Here is a 13,880-nt window from a genome sequence, read left to right on the forward strand (position 1 = left end):
TTTAATTTGCAGGCCCTTGGAACATGTAGCACCACTTTACTAGTAAACTAAATATGCCAATTGGGTGTAAGTCAATTCTAACATGATTTAAGGAGAGAGCAACAACCCTTAAGCACTGGTTAGCAGTGATAAGGTGTGCAGAGTCCTATGGCCAACAAAAACAAATGTGGTAAAAATAGGAAACTGAAGGGAAAATGTTTGGGGATGACCCTGCAGAAATGGCCAGGTTCAACACACCACGTCTATGGAAATACGTTTTGAAAAAGGTCTGCTACTGCTACTGCACCACCTTCTTGGCCACTGTGTAGCCTCAGCATATAAACTTTCCCTGAGCCTAGTCAAGGAGCTTAGGTCCACTAGAAAATCACAGCTCTGAGGGATGCCATTTGTTCTTGCTGCCATAAATATAATTACTTGTCAGTTGTCACTCCTTATGTGTAGGTAATTATCGTCCGCCATCACCATTCAACCATAATTAGCACCCTGCCAGGTGGTAATATAAGTGGCAATGATATTTTCTTAACCTCTAGTTGCATCACATTGTCACTAATAATTACATTTCTAGTGTTTGTTGACCACTGGTATAAAAAATGCCAACATCTCTTTTTGCTCTTTTTAGCTGCAAAAAATCTAGCAGTATCCCAGCAGAAGGTTTTGATTTGCATGTTGTATTTCTGTCTTTTCGAAATTGGACAGATCTCAGTGCTTAGTGCTATTAACCACCTGCATATCAATCAATCCTCTGAGTCTCCATGAGAAGTGAAATTAGCTAGTTTAGTGATGTGATCCTATTGAAATGACCACAGATCATACCTTTTTTGCACAATGGAGTACATTTTCATGGCGCCTGAAACCAATGAAGTCTATGGGAGGAACTTTGTGTCTCTGGAGGGTGAAGATGAGTTCAAGAAGTGTGACACCATCCAAAAGAGGGCTAGAGTACACTTGGTGGATCGTGACTGCCCTTTTCAGAAAGAGGCACTAAACGTATAAAACGCCAAGATTTGAAAATCATATCATAAAGCACACAGTAGCTCAGCCTGTAGGATGTCTTTGACCTAGGCTTCCTTATTTTTTTTCCTTTCAGTTGATCCACTTATGGTAGTAGTTCCCCTCCATTTCCAGATTGTTTCTCTACCACGTAGTATATGTACTGCTGCCTCTGCTTTGGCGGTATTTTCTACTATTGGCTAATGGCATCTCTGAGGTTGAATTGATTGCTTCTATTAGTCGGCTGAATAAACAGGTACGAGAAAAGTCAATATGTTGTTTTGTATTAAAACTGAGATAATAAACCATTGAATTAGTGTGTGTTCTCGCTTTTAAAACAAGTTGCATAATATTTAGTTTTACTACTGCTCGTTGTAAGAAAAAAATCTTAGCTTTGAATGCCAGCAAAAACAACTCAGACCGAATGACTGAGTTCATTGCTCTGGATCTAAAAAGGCATCTGGCAGAGTTGAGTGTGTTTCAGTCCAGGTGTTTTCCATTTGCCTGGTTCATGTGAGGTTCTTTAAGCGGATGTGAGGCTTGTAAATCTTGTGTGAAATACCGTCCAGGAGTCTGTTGATGAAGAGATTTTGTGGTGCAATTAACTATTTTTCAGCCTTAAAAATGCACGCAGGTTGAATGAAAGGTTTTCGACCTTTCAAACATTGCTTTGTAGCGGGAAAAAAAGAGAAGGCCAACATAATCGGATGGATCACTTCACAAGGAAGGAGTCGACTTGCTTTTAAAGTATACACGGTGCATAATTTCTTGAGTTCAATAATTCACGGATGCTTATCTCTCTGCGCTGGCAGATCTGTGAAAAAACCCTTCATTGGGAAATGTAAGAGATTCCTGGATGCATTCCCTCTTCCCTTCCTAAATTCCCCTTTATTTCCTTCCTACAGCATAATTGCCTTTCTTTACAGTCATTTTGATATATCCTGCAATCTAGTGTTGCCGTTTACTGGAATGTATCAATTGATAAAACGAACTATTCTCCAGAGGACGTTTGTCAGTTGTTTAAAAGTGGCTTATGACACCTGTGCTACCCACACTTGTCCTATATCACCTTCTATGCAGTATGCCACTTTGTGTTAACTATATATGTCTTATATCATCATTTACTTATTACACTTACCATGTGCTACTTATGTTATTGGAAACCCCAGGTTACCCTGTGGTAATTACACTTGTTTTATGTTACCTTAAAAGCGGTATGCTGCCGTGTGTTAACTATATGTGTCTACTTTCATCATTTGCTAATTACACGTCATGTGTTTACTAATGATACCAGGTCACTCCCTTTGCTGACTACATGTGTCCTATGTTACCTTACAGGCGGTATGATACTGAACATGCCTCATTTCATCCTTTGCTTATTGCAAGTGCCAAGTGTGACTAATGTTATCAGGTCAAGGCCGGACTGGCCGTCCGGGCATCGGGCATTACCCCCGGAGGCTGAAAGGGTGGTGGCCGGTTTTGTAGCAGTACAGCATTTTTAAAAGCACTGCAAAGTCCATTTAATATTCACCAGTTTCCGGGTAGCAATAAAAGTGTCAAGTAATCTATGGTGATTAATATACCTGCTGGAGAGAGATGGAAGTTTGCCTAGTGGCAGATTTGCACATAACTAGTGTGGTACTGCTTTTGTAACAGATTATTTTATTACTGTGCAGTTTATAATTTGCAATTGTAGTCTAGCACAGTGATCTATGAACTGCCATCAGAGAGCTGCATGCAAGCTGCATGGTACAGGTTAGAAAGTTATGGTTTTCCCCAGTCTTTCATTATCCTGATGTTGCTCAAAAAAAGATTTGTTTTGGTAGAAATAAATTGTTATTATTAAAGTAAACCATAACCACTGTATTTTATTCCAAATCCTGAGTTTGTGCATCTCCTGACCAAGCACTCTTAAACAGTGCCTACCAGTAAGGATGTTGTGAATTCTACACCTTGCAGTTCCCTTTGCCTTATGTAACATTTACAATACACTGATTTACACATCTATGATTCTTGGTCTCTGTATGTGATATAAAGGTATCCGACACCTGACACTGGTATGAGAGGTGCCATAAAATAAATAAAATACATGGAGAGATCAGAGGCTCTGTTGGAGGGTGATAGTGAGTGAATAATTGAAGAGCCCCAACAAAGATCGTTGTATCCTGGTGCACAGTCAGTTCATCATTTACCAAGTTTTAAAAGATAATACAATTGAATATATAATGACAAATGTGTTGTAGAATGCACCATTTTCCCCCAAATTTTCTTGGGGTAGTACCCCCAAAAACCCCTCTTTTTAGGGGTAAGGCTCACTTGCTATGCACCGTATGAGGGCTGGTCTAACATAATTTTCCAGGACTGGGACTTCTTTGGGTTTCCAGGCCGGCCCTGTACCAGGCCACACTCCATGTTACCCTGTGCTAACTACACATGTCTGTGCTGTGTAAATATGTACTATAGGTGGTATGTTACTGTGTGCTATCTATGCAGATCTTAGGTTAACACTTTTGTAAATCAATGTGTAATGAGACTAATGTTACCTGATCACTTTATGTTACCCTATCCTAAATATACGTGTCCTATGTTATCTTTTGCTGACCAGCAGTGTGGCAAATTAGAATACAATTCTAACCAGGAATAATGCATGGCAAAAAGGGTTAACATTGCATTACTTGAACAGTTCATACTATAATTCATGCTGCAAGCAATGGGGAGTTTAAAGAAATCATATATGTTTAGAGATTACTTATTAAAGCAAATTTGTGTGGCACATGAAAGTAGTACTAAATCAGTGGTAGCTGAAAACTTTGCAAGAATGAACTGTATCCTGATTACACTAATTAAAATCATCTAATTTGACTGTTTAATGTACTTACATACGCAAAGACTTACCCTCGTTTCAGGAAGTGGTCATCAAAGGCTAAAAAAAATCTATCTTGGACTGGGAACCTTTAGCAAGCAAAAGGGTCAGAATTCAAATCCTGCAATCTTATAAATCTGAAAGTACCATCGAATAAGTAAATCCAAATCTGGCAAATTACATTTAAAATTCTAAATACGTGTAAAGTGGACTAAATGTCAATGCCTCAAGACATTTAAGACAACTGCATTACTTTAAAGGTAGACACAAGGTATTATGCATCCCTAAAAATATAAACAAGTGGGCAATCTTAAAGAGTTTCTAAAGAAACTAAAAAATGTTACATTGACACTCGTGCTGAAAGAAAGGTTTCCAGATATACGGAGCACTCAGTTTTTGTTCTGAAAACTGAAAGACTCAATTAAACATCATAGGTCAAAATGATAAGCGAGTTTTACTATGACAATTTAGGTCTTGTAAATGCCCGCTTTTAATACTAACAGTTTAACTTTGGCCTTAACAAAGAAACCAACAACTATCAATGGCACAGTTGTGGTCATATGTTGTCACCTTTGTGGGATGACAATATTTCAATTACAATATGTTGAATAAAAAGTGGCTTATTTGCCATTCCCACCAACAACTGTATTTATAAAACACATGTTCACCCCTTGGGACCTCTTGGCACTAATTAAGAGGTGTTTTTTGTTACCCAACTCAATGACACTCAATTTATCGGCCTCGGAAGGAAGAAAGTTTGAATGGACTGCCTATAATTTGAACCTTTAAACCCGAAGCAGTGAGGCCATACACAAGCTTCTGAAGTGTGTGTTTTAGTCCACTGATCCCCCAGACCTAGTTGAGCTAAAGCCTAAAGTAAAGAATTGTCGTCGTGATTAATCACTGAAGCACCATTATAGGTTACCTTCAGACAGAAGATCTTTCATGCATCCTTGGAATCTTAGAATGAGGAAAACAAAGGATACAAATGTGTTTATGTAAATCTCTCAAATCGGGTTATAATTTTTGATTAAATCTTCACTCTATAAATTTGATTGCCTTGATTGATTGATTGACGGCAAATTAATAGTGCTTCATTACCCTAGAGGAGCAACCACTCAAACTGCATGCCCTGAATCTGGAGGCAAAAGGCAGGTGAAGATAACTAAAACATAGAATTCTTGAAGGAAAATGAGGTGAAAAAAGTATGGCATATAATGACTCACTGGTTACTGATAGAGAGATTTATGATTCTCACATAGAATTCTGTACAAGCTGCAATTAAAAATTGGCAGTCAGTGCAATGCAACTGAACAGAAGCACATGTGAAAACATTTACTAAGACCCAAAACCAGACAGGTCACTGAATTCCAGACCAGTTATAGTAGATGAATCAAATAACAGTGAAGGACCTCAAGCAGGGAGTTACAGTAATTTAGACTTGAAGTTATGTAAACAGTCACCGGAAATTTCCTATCTGTTAAGAAAATAAGGCAGGATTTTTAAATAATATTCAACCAACCTTGTGAAGTCCATAATGAAGTCACTGAAGATCATGACATCTGTCTTATCCATATTCAGAATCAGGGTCTTTTCGCTCATCCAGTTTGCAACTTCACTGAGATGTATTAGATTGTTTATACAATAACCCCCAAACCACAATCTAATTGAAGGATGGTCGGTGTCATCCAAATATTCACAAAAACCTACGCTCAAAAGAGTCAACAAGAACTGCCAAAGGAGAGACACAGAGGTTGAATAAAGTGGGGCTTAAAGAGGAGCCCTGAAGAACTGCCATTGTGATGTATTTAAAAGAGGAGCAAAATATGGCAAGAGATACCACCTGCATGCTGGTAGTCAAAAAAGAAGAAAACAGGTTAAGGACCATGCCTATGACAACAATGTCCCATAGCTATTTTAACGAGATGTCTTGGGACACAGTGTCAAATGCAGTTGATAGATCAAACAGAGTAAGAGCTGCAGCACCTCCTGCAACCGATATCTTGGAAATGTCATTAGTTGCCTTTACGAGGACAGTTTCAGTGCTCACATTCTTGTGGAAACCAGATAGCAGAAGGTGAAAAAAAGGAATGATCTCTCAAAAAAGATGACAATTTAGTGTTTACAGCAAACTCAATGACTTTGGCAATCATAGGAAGAAACCTAACAAGTTGAATGATCTGATCTTCTCTGCACAGAAAATACAGAGGGGCTGATTACAAGTCCTGTGATCCCAAGACTGCCAGACTCGCGGTGGTCCATAAGAATAGTCATTACGGCAGAGGACCACTGGCTGTTCCCTGACAGTGGCGGAGCTGTACCACAATGTAAAGTGCTAAGCGGGACTGGCGCAGTCCTACTCAGCGTATTAAGAGTTCCGCCACCGCCAGCCATGAATGGCTGGCGCTGGAGTAACAAAGAGGGCCCTACATAGCCCCCATGCCACCCCACCATGGGGATACATTCAGGGGGCACAACATGTGCCCCCTTGTCTTTTCCCCCAAAGTCCCAGCACGGCATGCAAGTCATCGTCTAGGCTGTGCTTGAACTTTTTTGCCATTCCCATTGCGTTCCTGTTTTCCAGGCACCGCCATGGGAAAGGCAAAGGACCACCCACCTTACACAAGTTCAACTCATAATAAGGCAGGCAGTCCCTGTGCAGGTTAGACGCAGCAATGCCAAAGTCAAATTTAGGCCCAGACTCTCTTAGGATTAAATGTCACGGTTTCTTCAACGCTTTACATTTCTGGAACACTGGCAGGTGACCAGTCAAAATTATGTACACTTTGACAATCGTAACAGCATAGATATCAATTTTTCTTTACACAACACATACACTAGATTTGACAGTAAAAGATAACAAATACCTTACACACGTTGGTGAAAAACATCACTGAAACAGAGAAACCATTGAATTATTAGCACCATAAAAGTGTGCTTGCTTAGCTGGAAATAGTAATATTAATCAAATAATAATAATATCAAGGTTATTTGAAGACTAATAGCATTTCAATTGATTTCAACTGCTGAGTGTTTTCACAACTTCCACATTGGTGCAAATCAATGTTAATAAGGGTTTCATGGTTGAAACTTTCAGTATAAGTACCTAACATCATAAAGAACATATATTATTGAAAACAATTGAAAATTCGCATGGGCAGGCCATGTTTAGGATTATTCATACCATTATATCACAATTACTGACAAAACTATTATTATTTCTTAAATTGAAACATTTGATGTAATTTCTAATGGTTTGAATTGTTATCAATGAGTTGATTCTCCAAAAGAAGATGAATCTAATGCATTGACATTTTCTTGCTTAGGCTGCATTATCGCATGGCCCAGTGAAATTAACTTTAAATATTTCTTTGAATTGTTGCTTTACCTGTTCCTGCCTAATGTACAAATTTGACTATGAATGAAGCCTTATTCCATGTGTGTGTGAATTTGTGGGAACAGATCCTTGGAGACCTGGGTTGGCAGACTGTAGCGCTTGAGGCACACATGCCAACCCTAATTCCAAATACCATAGTGGAATTTCTTTGACAGCACCGTGGCACAGGAAGCCAAAACAAAGAACACTGTGGAAGGATGGCACAATGCCTTCCAATCCACACCAGGCAGAACCCAAACTACACTCTCTAAATTTAGAGAAGGATTACAAAAAGGGCAAAGCTGCCAACAACTATGAATGGAGCAATCTGTTTGCCAAATTGAGCCTAAACTTAGCAAACAAACCAAAAGAATGTACAAGATTCCATAATTTAAAGTCAATCTCTTCATAAATAACAAAAAAGAGTAGTTTACTTAGAAATAATAGCCTAATACATATAATTAAATAAATAGTAACCAACAAAAGTCCCAAATCCTGCCACGAAATCTAATCAAATAAAACTTACGGTTCAGTAGCTGCAGATCATCTTCTGTATTCACACAGTTCAAAAGTTGTTATCCACCAAAAACAGGAGAAATATTTTTGGAAAAGCCCCCCAAAAAATAAAAATTAAACAAATTCAATAGACATCCCAAAAAGCAATCCAAAGAATGTAGACACCATTAAACCTCCCAAAAAGTTTTTATTAAGAGAAACACTCCTGGAAAGCTGAAAAAAATGAAATCAAGACAACAAATATTGGTTTAATACAAACCAAAAGTGACTTCCTTAAAAAAAACACTAACTTCCAATGTCCAATATTCATTAACAAAAACCTGTAAAGTAAACAAGAAAACCTGCCTGGAAATCACATAACAGTCTCAAAAATACACATACATTATGCTGAATCATCATAAAATACGTTACATAACATCATATAATATAACTTATTGAAACATTTGGAAAACAGTGTACAAAAACACCAAATCACACACTAGTAAATAGCACTACTATTAATACAACTATGGGACTCATTACGATGTCGGTCAGAAAGACTCCTAACAGCATTCGGATTTTCCTAACCCGTGTCGGAACCCATGTGTCCAACCGACTCAGAAACATTTCCGGCCAACCGATTCCAAGAGAAGGTAACCATCCGGTCTTTCTGTCTGGGTTCCCACGGGCATTCGGGGACTCTGAGTCGGTTGGAGCCAAATGTTACAGGTGTATGTAACGCGTTTCCGACCAAAGCATTGCGATGTCGGATTCGGGCAACCTATCCGAATCAGTCTGCCTGATATGAAACGTCTGTCGGAAACTGACTTTGGGGGTCCATAGCAGGCCCCCTTCACCTGGAGGTCTCTGGTTGGGGCCCATAGGGGTAGTCATAGGACCCCTTTTTACAACGATGCATAGTGTGCAAAGTATTCTGGAACCACCCCTTTTTTCAATGGGAGCCTTTGCTGTGGGTCGAACACAGGCTCCCAATAAAGTCAATGGGAGTCTGACCGAACAGTGGTCAGAAACATCGTGATCTGTCGGTCAGACTGGCTGAACCCGAGTCGGTCGGAACTAATTCCGAAGAGGAGTCGGTCGGAATGCTTTCCAACTGTCATCGTAATGAGGCCTTAAATATTAAAAAAACACACAAACATCTCTATAGGTTACCACTAAACCAACACCACACCCCCTACCATCTAAACACTTAAACAATCTTTAAAAGGGACTTACCTGTTGAATAGCACCATCTTACTGCCACCTCAATCTCAGAAAGTAGACTAAAAATGCCAAAATAGAATACTAATTATAAGGTACCAGTAAAAAATGAAGCTAAAAAGTGACTATCTCCTCATAGTAATGAACAGGAAAAACAGAAAAATGCTGGAAAAAAATGCATTTAAAAACGTAAAAAAAATTGTACATGTAAAACATGTCAAATATTGTTATAAAATTATGTAAAACATGGTAATGTGTGAAATCAATATTAATATCAAATATATACAAATATTTATTATATACAACAAAACATATATATATATAAATATTTATAGATATAGATATAGATATAGATATATCAAGCAATGTGTGAAAAGTTAAAAAAGGCAAACAATGGTAAAATAAATTGAAAATGTACAACATGCAATACAATTTAAATATGATTTTTTGTAATAATAAAATGTATTAAAAATGTTATTTATGTATATAAATGTTTCATTTTAATTTGGAATATATGTTTAAAAAAATAAACATAAAATTTAATTTAACATTTAGGACCTCATTACGATGTCGGTCGGAGTTCCCTCTGACCGACACCATTTTGTAGAAGGAACCGCCGACCATAGGCCAGCGGATCCGACCACCTAATTAGAATGCGACCGCACATGGTGCAGTCGCAAACTTCCATTATTGAATGGGAGCTTGTGCGGCAGATTGAAACCACCTGCAGCACAAGCTCCCATTGAAAAATTGAAGTTTGTAAAAATCCTTGCAGTCTGCCATACAGTGCAGGGATGTTTACAAGGGCACCAAAGGTGCCCCCCAGGGCCAAATGCGGAGGGCAAGCGGAGAAGATTGCCCTTCTAGGAGCCCCCAAAGTCAGTTTCCAACAGCCAGTCTATATTGGAAAAGCCAACATTGATTGACTGTTGGAAACCTACATCATAATCCGGACGGTGGAAACGCAGTCCTTACGGGATTATGAGGGCTTTCCGACAGGCCGATGGAATCCTGTAGCCCATCGGAACCATGTTGGATTCCCCATCTGGTTTAAACTCAGACTGCTGTCATCATATTACAGTGGTCAGACTTTAAACTTGGCATGTCGCCATCGTAGTCAGGCCTTTAATATTAATTTGAAATATATATGTCAAAAAATATATGCACATAATTAAAATAAACTTTGAGAACATAAATACATTTAGAAAAATGTCTTACTTATCGTTACTATATAAAAATATGTAATTAGTAATATTATTTGTTACAGACATACAACTAGCAATGTTTTTATTACATTTCTAAACACGAACAACACACTTCAACATAAACATTTTAAAAAACAAGTATCGGACATTAAACAGTCGGCATTTGCTATTTCCACTCCAATCTACTCTAATTTGAGGAAGGTGTGGATACTACAGGGGTGACATTTAGTATGCCCACTCCAATCTTCACCAATTTGAGGAAGGTGTTGGACATTAAAGGGATGGCATTTAATATTCCCGTTCTAACTTATACCAATATAAATAAGGTGTTGGACACTCAAGGTATGATATTTACTAATCTCACTACAATCTATACCAATTTGAGGAGGGTGTTACACACAAAGGGATTATATTTACTGTTCCCAATCCAATCTACACCAATTTGGGGAAAGTGTTGGACACTAAAGGGGTAACATTGACTATTCCCACTCCAATCTACACCAATTTGGGGAAGGTGTTCTACGTAATAGGGTGGTGGGGAGACTGCTGCTGCCACACCCTTATGGGCCTGGCAGCCCCTAACTATTTACACTCCATTCTACATCAGTTTGAGGTAGGTGTTGGGAAGCTATGGGATGACATTTAATATTCCTACTTCAACCAATACCAATTTAAGGAAGGTAATGGACACTAAAGGTGTGACATTTACTATTCCGACTCCAATCTATACCAATTTGGGGAAGGTGTTGGACACTAAAGGGGTGACATTTATTGTTCCCACTCCAATCTACAACAATTTTGGGAAGGTATCAGCAACTAAAGGGGTGACGTATACTGGTACTACTCCAATCTACGCCAATTTGTGGTAGGTGTTGGAACTCCAATCTATACACATTTGAGGAAGTGTTGGACATTAAAGGGGTGACATTTGCTATTCCAACTACAATCTACACCAATTTGAGGAAAATGTTGGATAATTTAAGGATGACATTAATCAATCAATCAATCAGGGGATCTTTAAGCGTGCTACTCACTAGTGAGGGTCTCAAGGCACTGGGGGTCATCTCCAGTCATTCAAAGAGCCAGGTCTTGAGGGTCTTCCTGAAGCTGTGCATGAGCATCTGATGTTGATCAGGAGCTCATTCCAGGTCTTGGCCGTGATGTAGGAGAAAGTTCTGCCCCCATTCTAGCTTTGGGGATGCCGGGGGTTTGGCGAGAGCAAGGTGGGCTAATTGGATTTTCCTCTTGGGTACATGGAAGGAGATTGTCATTGAGATATTGGCATCTGGTGTTGTGGAGGCATTTGTAGGTGTGGGTGAGTATCTTGAAAGTTACTCTTGTCTCAACAGGGAGCCAGTGGAGGTTGCGCAGGTGCTGGGTGATGTGTTTGTGTCGAGGGATGTCGAGGACGAGTCTGGCTGCGGTGTTCTGTATGGTTTGAAGTTTGTGGAGCAGAGACTTGTTGATCCTGGCATAGAGGGCATTTCCATAGTCTAGTGCATGGGTGATGGTCTACCTTGATTCGAGGGATCCATTTGAAGGTCTTTCGGAGGATGTGGAGGGTGTTGAAGCAGGTGGAGGTGACGGCATTGACCTGTCGGGTCATGGAGAGGGAGCAGTTGAGTACGATGCCGAGGTTTTGGGCATGGTCTGTAGGAGTATGGGGGCTATCAAGGTCAGTGGGCCATCAGGTGTTGCCCCATGCAGACAGGGAGGGTGCAAGGACGAGGACCTCAGTCTTCTCTGAGTTGAGCTTCAGGCAGCTGCTGCTCATCTAGGACACAACGTCTTTCATTTGTTCCTGGAAGTTGAGTCTGGTGGTGATGGGGGCTTTGGTGAGGGAGAGGATGAGCTGGGTGTTGTCAGCGTAGGATAATATGCTGAGTCCGTGATGTCTGATGATGGCGGTGAGGGGGGCCATTTAGATGCTGAAGAGTGTGGGGCTGAGTGACAACCCTAGGGGTACTCTGCAGTTGATTTCCATGGGTTCAGAGAGTAAAGGTGGCACTCTTATCCTTTCGGTTCTGCGGTGAGGAAAGAGCGGAGCCAGTTGAGGGCAGTTCCCTGTATGCCAGCGTCGTGGAGCCTACCGGTGAGTGTGCAGTGGGATATGGTGTTGAAGGCTGCAGAGAGGTTGAGTAGTATCAGGGCTGTAGTGTGTCCTTGGTCAAGGAGGGTGCAGATGTCATTTGTGGTGGTCTATGAATTTTGTTAATTGGACGTTGGCAGTCTTCTTGGTGACCTTGGCCGTGCAGGGGAGGAAAAAGATGGGTCGTAGTTCTTGACGTCCGTGGGATCTGCTGAGTGCTTCTTAGTAGAAAGTAACTAAAGAAGAAGAAAAACCTGCCAAATAAATTAAGACAAGGCCCTATGAGAGGGTTGTTATATTAATACATAGACACCGGAGCAGACAAGGGCCACATCAAATGATCACATCAAAGAGTATGAATACATATAAAAATGTTTTTTAATATCAGGGCAGAAATGTTTTCTATCTTAGACAGACATAATAAATATCAAGCCATACCATGGTCAATTTATTCAATATAAAATAGGAATATAACTCATTAGACCAGGTCCCACACAACCAGTTTTATACCACAATCAAACCATGAGACATTCCACAATTCAACATAACTCATACATCAAGCCTACATGTAGTCCAAATAGTACATAGGCGCCACAGAATGGTTGGATGACAAGATGGAAAACAAATCATCAGTGGGAAAAGCATACAGATGAAACAATACAGATGAAAGACAATCCAGCAGCCACCGCACGAACAACGCCAATGCGCGTTTCGATGTGTTGCTCCAGCCGGGGCTACACCTACATCAGGGCGGAGATGTACAAAGAGGTGTGGGACATAGTATCTGTAGACATAAGAAAAAATACATACATCAAGATAATCATTACTACTAACATAGCAATATTTTTATTTCAATCAAGTACATGGTACACCTTAATCAGCTCAGGTACAACATGATTCTATCAGTATAATACTTAAATATCCAAATAAAGGGAAATGAACCTGAAATAGACTGTTTTATCAGAGTACATATAAAACAACAAGGTAAGTATACTGGTCTTTAGATATTACTCATATCTGAAAAGGAATAAAAAACATATATCAAGGGGAAACAAACACCCAGAAACGAGCGAGACACCTATATGTGCTCTAAACATGCTAGTGTGAGGGAGAGAAGAAAAAAGCTAAAATAGTAAGCAAGGAACAAGAATATGTGGAAAACAAATCTAAAAGTACATATACGTCCATCCTCCCAGTGGAGAAGAGAGGAAAATATGGGCTCCACAAGCCTCCCTACCTGTAGTCCGATATAGGTCAACAAGCCGACGGAATACTGTACCCTACCCATCAATTGCGTATAGGGGTCCCGGTATTAAGTGCTTCACAGAAGTGCTCTCAGGAGGATGAAAGCAAGAGCAAAGAGCCAAATCAGTTCTCTGTATCATAGTAATAGATACAACCAGCCTCAGGGGGAAAGTGAAGTGAACCGCCCCTATAAAGGGGAAGAATGCAAACACCTACCAGATATCAGTCTCAAAGTCATCCGAGGGAGTACACAGTTCCTTCCTTGCAGCCCACTAAGGTCGTAATACGATATCTTTGGATTAGATAGGTGGAGAAACCTTAGACTGCCAGGCTCGAGCCCATTATTAATAGGGTAAGATAGACAGGCGGTCTGAAAAAATGCACATACGAATCTTT

The sequence above is a fragment of the Lissotriton helveticus genome, chromosome 9 (genome assembly GCF_964261635.1).
Source record: "Lissotriton helveticus chromosome 9, aLisHel1.1, whole genome shotgun sequence".
Taxonomy (NCBI): Eukaryota; Metazoa; Chordata; class Amphibia; order Caudata; family Salamandridae; genus Lissotriton; species Lissotriton helveticus.